Below are 11,192 nucleotides of genomic sequence, written 5' to 3'. Positions count from 1 at the left end.
GGCCATATCTTCAATTTTCCGAGCATCATCCATTATTTTCTGCTGGTGTCTGGGCATTTGATCAGATTTCCCTGGGTGTGGGACCCGGCTGGTTGAAAGGCTTTTCTGTGAAATCTTTGGGCTCTGTTTTTCTTTTCCTGCCCAGTAGGTGGCGCTCGTGGCGCTCGTCTGTCTGCGGGTCCCACCAGTAAAAGGTGCTGTGGCTCCTTTAACTTGCCAATCTGAATCTCGCAGTCGGCCCGGGAAACCGCGTGTGGAGGGGGAGTCGCCAGCCGCCGCGGCTTGGGGGAGTGCCGGTCCAAATTGCCCAGCTGGCCCGAGACGCCAAGCGTGGTGGGAGGGCCCCGCTATCCAACGTTCCCAGTCAGACCGGGGAGCCACGTGCGTGGAGGGGACCCCAGTCACCAGCCGCCCCGGCCGGGAAAACGCACGCCCCTCGGGTATCTCACCGCAGCGGGTTCTCCCTGCCTGTTCAGCCATTCCAGAATAGGGTACGCTGTCTTTTTGGTCTCTGTCGTGGCTCCGGGAGCCGTTTCGTATTGTTTCTGTTTCTTTAGTTGCTGTTCTGGAGGAGGAACTAAGACCCGCGCGTCTTACTAAGCTGCCATCTTCTCCGGAAGTTCCATTAAACTGGAAGTTAAGACTGCCACCTGACCAGTTTGGACTTCTCATACCACTGAATCAATAGACACAAATTGGGGTTACTGTTCTTTCTGGGGTGATTGATCTTGACTGTCAAAGGGAAATAGGACAGCAACTACACAATGGAGGTAAAGAAGAGCTTTTGTGGAATACAGGAGATCCCCTGGGGCATCTCTTAGTGCTATCATGACTAGTGGTTTTAGTCAATGGAAAACTTCAACAACCTAATCCAGGCAGGAATACCAATGGCCCAGATACTTCAAGAATGAAGGCTTGGGCCACCCCACCTGGCAAAGAACCATAGCCAGCTGAAGTGCTTGCTGAGGGTAAAGGAAACATGGAATGCATAGTAATAGAAGGTAGTGATAAATATGAACTACAACTATGTGATCAGTTACAGAAACATGGATTATGATTGTATAAATCTTTCTTCCATGTTTTGTTATGAGTATGTTTGCATTTGTACATAAGTAAAAATATCTTGTTTTCTTCTTATCTTATGCCATGAATTGTATTGTTCATGTTATAGTATTTCAGTTTCAAGATATGAAATTTAAAAGTGAATGTTACCTAAGGACTTGCATCCTATTCTGCAGAGATGTAGTGCATTTCTGGTTGACAACAGGACAGTTGAGTATTGTTAGGCAAAACATGTCTATTATTGTGTTCTATTTGGAAATTAATCATGTTTCAAGGTGATGTATATAGCTGCCAAGTTGACAAGGGGTGGACTGTAATGGTTAGGTTCTGGTGCAACTTGATGAAATGATTATGCCCAGTTGTCTGGTAAGATAAGTACTGGCCTGACTGTTGCTGCAAGGATATTTCATGGCTGACTGATAAACCAGAAAGCTGGTGTATTAAATCATCAGCCAATTGATTACATCAGTGATCAACTAAGTCATGTCTCCCACAATAAGGTAGGCCAATCAGTTGAAGGCTTTTAAGGAAGAAGAGAGACCTTTTCACTGCTTCTTCAGTCAGCAAACCTCTCCTGTAGAGTTTTTCCAGACCCTTCATTCGAGCCGCCAGCTTCACAGCCTGCCCTGCAGATTTTGGACTCTTCCATTCCCATGGTTGTGTGAGATACTCTTATAAATCTCATATTTATGGATGTCTCCTGTTGGTTCTGTTTCTCTAGAGAAACTTGACTAATATAGTGAGTGAGCTAATAGGAAAAAGAGTTTATAAACTCTAACTTTGGGATATGGTTTATAGACTTTTATAAGTGTGCTGTATGTGGTACTTGCTGTAAGCAGCAAGTGGTGCCAATCGTGGCACAAGTATCACTTTGAGTGGCAGTGAGCATATCTAAGGCCGTATGGTTTTAAATACAATTTTTTCTATTTGTTTAGTTTTTGCATTTAAATGACATACTATATTTGGTATTTTTAAGAACATGCACAGTGTAATTAGCAAAAGCTGTTATATTAGGGCATCTGACCTCCAGCACTAGGGAGAGGTAAATATGATCTGATTCATTAAGAGTTTTTTTTTAATCTATATAATCTGCTATACAATGATGTTTTGATCACATTCCAATGAGGACAGTCATCTTATGTGTCAGTGTGCAGTTTAACTAAAAGCATTATAGAAAAATTTTATGTTTTAATACTCAATGGAGTTTTGGAACTTAGAATGTCATATTCAGCAACCATCCAGGTCAAGGCGTCCCAAACAGATATCATGGATGAGCAAATCTTATTTAGGTGTTCTCTAACAGACAGTCTGGTTATAGAATGCTGTTCTGGCCACTTAATCAAGGAAGACGGATGAACTTAGATGAAGCAGAAAAGAAGAATAGGGGCTCAATCATAAGTGTTTAGTGGGTACCCTAATAGGAAGGTCCTCTTTTGTGAGTAAAATTATTGTAAAACATTTTCTTATAGGGCTTAGGATATTAGCTGCCACTGGGCAAGTGCCAGGCTTACTATATCACATGTGCCATCCTTCCATAGGAGCAGGCCATCATGCCACTTCATATTTTTAGGTTCTAACTACATCACTTTGGCCATTATTTCCCTGGTAGATATATCTCTGATGCATTTTTCATATTGTAGCATTGTTAGTCCTTTTGAGAACAGGAGAATGGGCTCCAGGGTTCCAATGGCCTGTCTCATAGTGTGCTTGGGCAATATGCAAAAGAAGAACACTATGCAACAGAACCAGTCTGGAGGCAGTGTCCACTAAAGAGCTGTGATAAAGCTTTTTCCAGCAGGCGGAGCTACAGGTGTCAGTAGTAGCAAGGTGTTTCCATCTACTTATGGGGCATGACCAGAAGGGTGGCTGATACCTTTATAGTTTTGGGGGCTGTTCTAGTTTGCTAGCTGCCAGAATGCAATATACTAGAAATAGAACAGCTTTTAAAAGGGGGCATTTATTAAGTTGCAAGTTTAAAGTTCTAAGCCTGTGATAATGTTCAAATTAAAGCAAGGCTATAGAAATGTCCAATCGAAGGCATCCAGGGAAAGATACCTTGGTTCAAGAAAGCCAATGAAGTTCAGAGTTTCTCTTTCAACTGAAAGGCACATGGCAAACATGGCGATATCTGCCAGTTTTTGTTTCATAAAGCTCCCCCAGGGGTGTTTTCCTTCTTCATCTCCAAAGGTCTCTGGCTGTGTGGGCTCTGCTGGTTCTCATGGCTCTAAAGCTTTCTCTAAAATGTTTCCTTTTTCAAAGGATTTCAGTAAACTAATCAAACCCCACCTGGAATGGGTGGAGTGGCATCTTCCCACCAATCAAATGTTAATACCCAAAATTGAGTGCGTCACATCTCTGTGGAGATAATCTAATCAGATTTCCAACCTATAGTACTGAATAGGGACTAAAAGAAATGGCTGCCCCCACAAGATTGGATTAGGATTAAAGCATAACTTTTTTAGGGTACATAATTCTTTCAAACCAGCACAGGGGCCATAGAAACCAGTCATGGCAACAACTCAAATGGGGAGACACCATGTGCAACTCTAGGAGCCTGGTTTAAACATGTAAGCACTTTAGTTAAAAACAGATGTCCGATTTCTTCTCTTCACTTTTTAAAATAACTAAAACAATAACTAGCAGCACTATATTGTTTTTCAATATTCTGAAGATTTTAGTAACAAACAAAAGGTTAGAAAATTTCTTTAAATTCTTATAACATGTTTAAACATTTCTTACACAATGCATGACATAGCAAATGAACTTAACTTTTTGCCACTTTATTTTCTTTCAAGGTGAAAGAACAAATCCTTTGCAATTGTTTGGAATAAAAAGACATCCTTTCAGTCTTGACCTTGAGAAAACAAAACATTAAAAGTTGTCAGACTTGAAACAATATTTGGTTTCTTATTTAACTAAAGCCACGAGAAAGACTCAGCTTTTTTTAAAATGAGGAGTCTTGATATTTTTTAAAAAACTAAGGACATGATACAGTCAACATTAAGTATAGGAAGTCATTCTGAAAGAGCACAGACTTTTTGCATTTTACATTGATTGTTCAGAAAAAAAACTTCTATAGCCTCTTATTTAAAAAAAAGACAAGAAATCAAGGGAACATTGTTTAATAGAGAGACAGCTAAATTGTAGTTTGTATCAATATATTATTTAATACTAAAGACTTAAAATTATATAGACCTATCAAATTTTTCTTAACTTTGACCATAATTTCCTTTTCTGCAAGCTTGTGCAAGTTACTCTATCTTAGATTTTGTCCCACCTTTTCCTCATTTTGTAACAACTATTAATTTCATCTTAGGACAAAATGACCATATTTTTTCTTTTAATAAAACAACACATTCTTTATATCTTTCATACTTAAGTTACCAAAATAATTTTAAGCAAACATCTCACAACACACAATCACCATCAAAATTAAACTTACCAGAATAATGCTAAATATTTAAATCACTTTAATCGATGCATTTTTGAAACAGTAACATATAATTTTTAATAAAAATTGATGGCACATGTAGGTATTACATTATCTTTACAGTTTTGTTAAATCCTTAGGGGCATATTAGCTTTATGTATATGCCTACCACTATAGGGCACCAAGCAAGGGCAAACTAGGAACGTACTTCACAGTTTTGCTTAACAATTGTCAAGTTAGAGCACTGGAGAGGGATTCCTAGTGCTGCTCCTTTATGCCCATCTGTTTTTTAATGCAGTTATAAGGCAGCCTGCTCAGCAGGTAAGGGGCATATTAGGCAGATACAGGCTAAAGCATAAAAACAAGTGGGCAGCTCCAGGCCACCTTGGGACTACCCCTACAGAGTCTCCCTTCCCCATATTAGGGAACTTATGTAAGGAGAGATCATTGTAATCCACCCTGGGGCTTGTCCCACAGATCCTAACAGTTCTTTGGCCTGATGTAGAAGTACTGTTAGTCCAGCCTGGGAGGTATAAACATGTCCATACTCCCTTGGCAGACCCCATGCATCCAGGAGGTAGCCACCCCTCCCCACATAAACATCACAAGCCATCCTGGTGTCGTTTCCCCCATACCCCACCCCCAGTTTGTTTCTTTTCTAAGGGTTTCATGCTATTAGAAGGTGTGGTCTCTTTAGCCTCCTGGCTGGTTTGACCAACTGTCCTAGCCTGAAGGGGCTTTTCCAGTTGAGAGACCATACAAAACACCAGGCATGGACTGAGACATAAACATTTAACATAGTGTTGTAGTTTGCTAGCTGCCAGAATGCAATATACCAGAAACAGAATGGCTTTTTTTTTTAACATGGGCAGGCACCGGGAATCGAACCCGGGTCTTCTGGCATGGCAGACAAACATTCTTGCTTGCTGAGCCACCGTGGCCCACCCCAGAATGCCTTTTAAAAAGAGGAATCTAAGAAGTTGCTAGTTTTCAGTTCTAAGGCGGAGAAAATGTCCCAATTAAAACAAGTCTATAGAAATGTTCAATCAAAGGCATCCAGGAAAAGATACCTTGGTTCAAGAAGGCCGATGAAGTTCAGGGTTTCTCTCTCAGCCGGAAGGGCATATGGTGAACACAGTCAGGGTTCCTCTCATCTGGAGAGGCGCATGGTGAACACAGCATCATCTGCTACCTTCTTCTCCTGGCTTCCTGTTTCATGAAGCTCCCTGGGAGGCATTTTCCTTCTTCATTTCCAAAGGTCGCTGGCTGGTGGACTCTGCTTCTTGTGGCTATGCCATTCTGCTCTGCTCTCTCTGAATCTCTTTCTCCAAAACATTTTCTCTTTTATAGGACTCCAATAAACCAATCAAGACCCACCCAAATGGTGGAGACATGTCGTCATCTAATCCAATTTAACAACCACTCTCGATTGCATCACATCTCCAGGGAGAAAATCTAATTACAGTTTCAAACCTAACAATGCTGAATAGGGATTAGAAGCAGCAGCCACCTTTACAAAATGGGACTAGGATTAAAATGTGGCTTTTTTAGGGTACATACATCATTTCAAACCAGCACATATAGGTACTTACTTACAAAGTGAACAAAGAAATTAATGTCGGAATCAGGATGCTCTGATGGCGGCTGATTCAGAGCTCAGTGTGAAATTGACCAGGGTGGGAAGCAGGGTTTTATGTGGGCACAGGCAAAGGAGGCACAGGGCCAAGAGAAGGCAGGTACATGTTTGTGTCTCTGGGCACAATTTCTTACGGAGTTAACCTTGGGGAAAGAGAACAAAAGTACAGAGCTGAGAGTGCCTGCAGGAATGTGCATAATTACTGGCAAAGTTGGAAGAGTTGGGGGATATTGAAAAACGCAAAAACATTGTTATAAGTGTGGAACACTTGGCACTTTTTGTTGATAGAACATTTTTGTAATTGTACTGTGAATTTTTAACAATACTAGCAAGCATTTGAGAGATTCTATGTTCTAGGCACTGTGTGGAGCAATTTACATGGATTTCCTCATTTAAAACATTCAATACACAGGCTTGTGAAATGTCTTCTTTTTCTTCTTCTTATTATTATTACTAATCAGAGAAGTTGGAGGTTTACAGAAAAATCATGTAAAAAAATGCAGTGTCCCATAAATTGCCATATTACTGACATTTTTGGCATTAGCACGGTACCTTAGTAAAAACTGATGAAAGAATATTAAAATAGCACTATTGTCACTGGACAAAAGCCATGAATTCTTTTGCCCAATGTGCTCTAAAGACCAATACCTGAGACAACCAGAGTTTCAAAGAGTTTGTTACTAGGCACGTAGTAGGAAAGCAGGTGGTCTATCAGACCCAAATCTGTCTCCCCGAGTTTAGGGGGTACAAGGTGTTTATGGATTTGAGCAAGAGCAGATGATGTTATTATCATTTCAAATGGCAATTTCTAAGCAGAAAAGGAGACAGTGGTATCATATCATTTCAACAGTAGAACTATTCAGAAAGGAGAGGGGCAGAGTATAACTGATACAATTTATAAATGTAAGGGGCTGAAGCTACTTAATGGCTGACTTCAAATTCTTTGCTTGCATTAGGGCTTTTCCCCTATAAATTAGTTTAAGAAAATGACCAGATAAAGGGTGTTACAGGTCTTACAACCACAAAGGTACAAGATAAGGACCTTTACAATCATTCTGGATATGAAGGCAGCTGAATTATAGTTTAGGGATTTCAAGGATTCCCCTCTATCTACTGCGATTTACAAGAAAGTAAAAAGGAATATTTATATGATGATTCAGTAATCAAAATCATCCCCTAAATCCTAATTTCTAGGTTACACTATTAACTATAGTGCATAGTTTACATTAGTTATATTTTTCCCAGATACTACCCTATTATTAACACCTTGTATTAAAGTCATATATTTTTTATAATTTATAAATGAGGATGCTTATACTTGTATTATTTTCTCCAGTCCATCATCCACAACAGGGTTCATTGTATTATACAGTCCTTTGACTTCTCTTCTAACTTTAATTCTAGTAACATACACAACCCAAAACTTCCCCCTTCAACCACATTCACAAACATAAATCAGTGCTGTTAATAACACTCACAGTGATGTGATACCATCATCACCATTCTTCTCAAAAGTGTTATCCATTTATGTCACAATCAATAATGGGAGAATATCAATTTACGTCATGCTTACCTTCAGAGGAGCTAATCTTTATAATTTTTCCAATCTTAGGGGAAAATTTTAAATTTTTTGCTTTTCCCTGATTACATCGAGTTTGAACATCTTTGTAGGTCTCTATTAGCCTATTACATTTCTTATTTTATAATTTGCCTGTTTGTATGGTTTGCCCATTTTTATATTAGGGAGTTTACATTTTTGCCATTGACTTGTGGAGTACTTTATATATTTTAGATATTTAGCATTTATATTTTACATATTTTATAATTATTTGCCCTGATGTATTGCTTGTTTTAAAATTATTTAACATTATCATTGATGTAAATAAGTTTTACATTTTGACTTGGGAAAATTATTCCTTTATTTCTTCTTTTTTTTCCCAATATTTGCAATATTTGGATATTATATGTTAAAATCTTCAACCCTTTAAAACTTTTTTTTGTTTGATGTGAAATGGGCTCTAATATTTTTAAACTTTCCAAAAGAATAACTATTTTATGAACACCATTTCTTCAGAAGTGTATTGTTTTTCCATAGATTTGAACTACCATCTTTCGCATAAACTGCTTTTCTATGTATGTGTATTTGGGTATTTTGTAAGACTTTTATTAGGTTCCATTAGCATAAATATTTATGCTGGACCAAAGCACTCTATTTTTATTTATGACTTTAATTTTTAATACATTTAGCTGATTTAAAACGCAAGTCCACATTTGCCCCCAATACCCTTTGTTATTCTCATGCATTTTCTCTTCTAAGTAAACTTCAGTATCAACTTATTGAATTTTATGATATATTCTGATATGATATATTAGACTTGCATTGATATTTTAAATTTTAATTCAGAAGAACTGATATCTTTATAACATTGAGCCTTCCCATGGAGTAGTCAAGCTTTCTAATCAAATTGACTATAGAATCTTGATATTTTCTTCTTACTGGCCATGTAAATTTCTTGTTAAATTGTACACATTATTGGTTTTTGAATTTTGATTTACTCTCATAAAGGAATTATCACTAATATTTTCCAATTGATTGTTTCTAATACATCACATATTACTGATTTTTCTATATTGATTGCGTGTATGTTACTGATCACTCTTGTTTATTTTGATAATTATTTTAATTGATGCTTTTAGAATTTCTTGAGCAAGGGAAAAAAATTTGGAAAAAGATGAAACAGTCCTGTTTTCTCCTTTCCAATATTTCTACTATTTACTTCCTCATATCTGACTTTAATGGGTATGCCACTAATTTTCCCCCAGTAATTAAGATACAAGTTGTATGTTTCTTATTGAGGCTTGAAATGAAAATAAGTTTCCCTACAGTGTATTTCCTTCTATTCCTTTCTTTCTAAGGTTTTTGGTTTGGTGAATTTTACTATATTGTTTGGCATTTTGGCTTCTGTGTTTATAGTCAAGTTGTCCTATAGTCTTATAATTTGGAATTTGTCTAGTTTGGGATCTAACTTATGTTAGCATTGCAGAATAAGTAGAAATGTTCCATCTTCTTTCAGTGCTGTGCTGAACAGTTTGTATAATGTGAAAAATATGTTGCTTCAAGATTGGAAACTTGATAAAGTCATCCAAGCATTGGGTCTCATTTATAGGAAAAGCTTCGACTGCCCTCAGTTTCCTCCTTGCTGGTTATTTGATTCTGGTTTCCTGCCAGTTCTTAATAAGCTTTGGTAATTTATATTTTCTTAGGATGCCACCTATATGATCTAAAATTTTAAATTCAGTTATATTAATGTGTTAAATAGTATGTTCTTGTAATTTTTGCTTTCTAAAATTGAAGTGATGCTTCCTTTCTAATTAATTTTATTTCCTTTTGTGGCTCCTACTGTTTTTATGTATGATATTGACTCTTAATCAAAGTACAAAATAATTAGTTTTTGGTTTTATTATTTGAAAGAATGCCTTTTAAATTATGTTTTAGTTTGCTAAAGCCAACAGAATGCAATATGCCAGAAATGGGTTGGCTTTTACAGTGGGCTTTATTAACTTACAAGTTTATAGTTCCGAGGCTGTGACAATGTCCAAATCAAGGCATCAACAAATGATGTCCCCCATGGGCAATCCCCAGCCCCTCTGTCACATGGCGCATGGCAACGTCTGCTGTTCTCTCCCTTCTCTCCCAGATTTTGTTGTTTCCAGCTACTGGCTTCAAGGGGCTTCCTCTCTGTTTCTGTGGTTCTCTCTCCCCTTCTCTGGCTTTTCTTTCTGAACTTCTCTTATAAAGGACTCCCGTAAAGGGATTAAGACCTACCCTGAATGAGGTGGGTTGCCTGTTAATTTAAGATCCTACTCACCAAAGGATCCCATTTACCATGGGTCCACACTCACAAGAATGGGTTATATTTAAGAATGGAGTACAAGCTAACACAAATTAACTTGATTTTACCATATTCTGCATTCAGCTTTATTCATTCTTGTTTTCTACTCTCCTTCTGTTCTTGTTTCTACAATGTATTGAGTTTTATGGTTGCTTCATTTGTTTTCAATGTCTTTACTTTTGTTCTGCAATTAAGACTATCGGTTTTTCTGAGTGACATTTTGTGTCTTTTGAGACTCCTCTGAATTTCTGGCGAAGGCACTGACCTCAATGCTTCAGCTACTGGTAATGTCCTGCTCTTCCTGCACAGCCTAAACTGGATGTGTGGGGAGTGGTGACCTTGGGCTGGGGTTGTGAGGACAGCATGCCACCCTCTCTCCTGTTGTGTATGAGCACATTCCCATTCAAATATAATGTCGGCAAGACCAGGGACCCTTGCACTTTTGGTATCTATTGATTCAGAGCCTGGAATAACCCCAACTGTCTGGTCTGCCTCAGTCCTATCCTCTGTGTACAGTTTGACTGGTGATTTCATCCACCTATCTGATCCCATAAAATAATCCCTCATAATCTAGTCACTCAAAGTACTTATTTTTGTTTTCCAACACTGTTATATATTTGTTCTTCTTTGAGTAACAGAAAGTATTTAGGTTTTTATGTGGAAGCAAATCTATGTGAGGGAAAATGTAAGTGGCTGTATTTATCCAGCCATCTTGACTCAACCCACAGTACTTTGATTTTCCTTTAAAGTTTTCTTTCTGAATAGAAAATTTCTACTTTATTGGCTTCTCTTTAAATTCCAAAATAAGTATATGATGATTGTAACAAATTCTCTAGTTAATGCTGCTAGTACTTTCCACATTCTGGTTTATTTCAAATTGCAGGTTATAAAAGCAATTTAGTGGTGTGACCAGAAATTTTTTAATGAAGTAAAGATCAGAACGAATTACATATCATCAACGTAAGAAATGTTTTGTGAAACTTTTACTATATATATGTTGTGTGTGTATAATATATATGTACATGCACATATATGCATCATAAATGTAGAAACGCTTTGTGAAACTTTTATAATAAATATATGTGCATACATTGGTATATACCATGTACACATACACAGGATTGTGATGCAAAATGCTCTTACTGTGATTTGCAGACAGAAACTTCAACCA

The 11,192-nt window shown here is 37.6% G+C and overlaps 1 long non-coding RNA gene across 1 annotated transcript in view; it reads right to left on the bottom strand.

Moving 5' to 3' along the window:
* Positions 1-323: 323 nt before the first annotated feature.
* LOC143688763 (uncharacterized) overlaps positions 324-11,192 on the bottom strand; it is a 92,697-nt gene continuing 81,828 nt past the window's right edge. Inside the window, exon 6 of the long non-coding RNA XR_013178271.1 lies at positions 324-3,916. This is a non-coding gene — a long non-coding RNA (uncharacterized LOC143688763). The remainder of the gene's footprint in view (positions 3,917-11,192) is intronic.

Source organism: Tamandua tetradactyla, chromosome 6 (assembly GCF_023851605.1).
Source record: "Tamandua tetradactyla isolate mTamTet1 chromosome 6, mTamTet1.pri, whole genome shotgun sequence".
NCBI classification, from domain to species: domain Eukaryota; kingdom Metazoa; phylum Chordata; class Mammalia; order Pilosa; family Myrmecophagidae; genus Tamandua; species Tamandua tetradactyla.
Note: the sequence above shows the minus strand (reverse complement) of the source record. Positions and strands in the feature narration are given on the sequence as shown.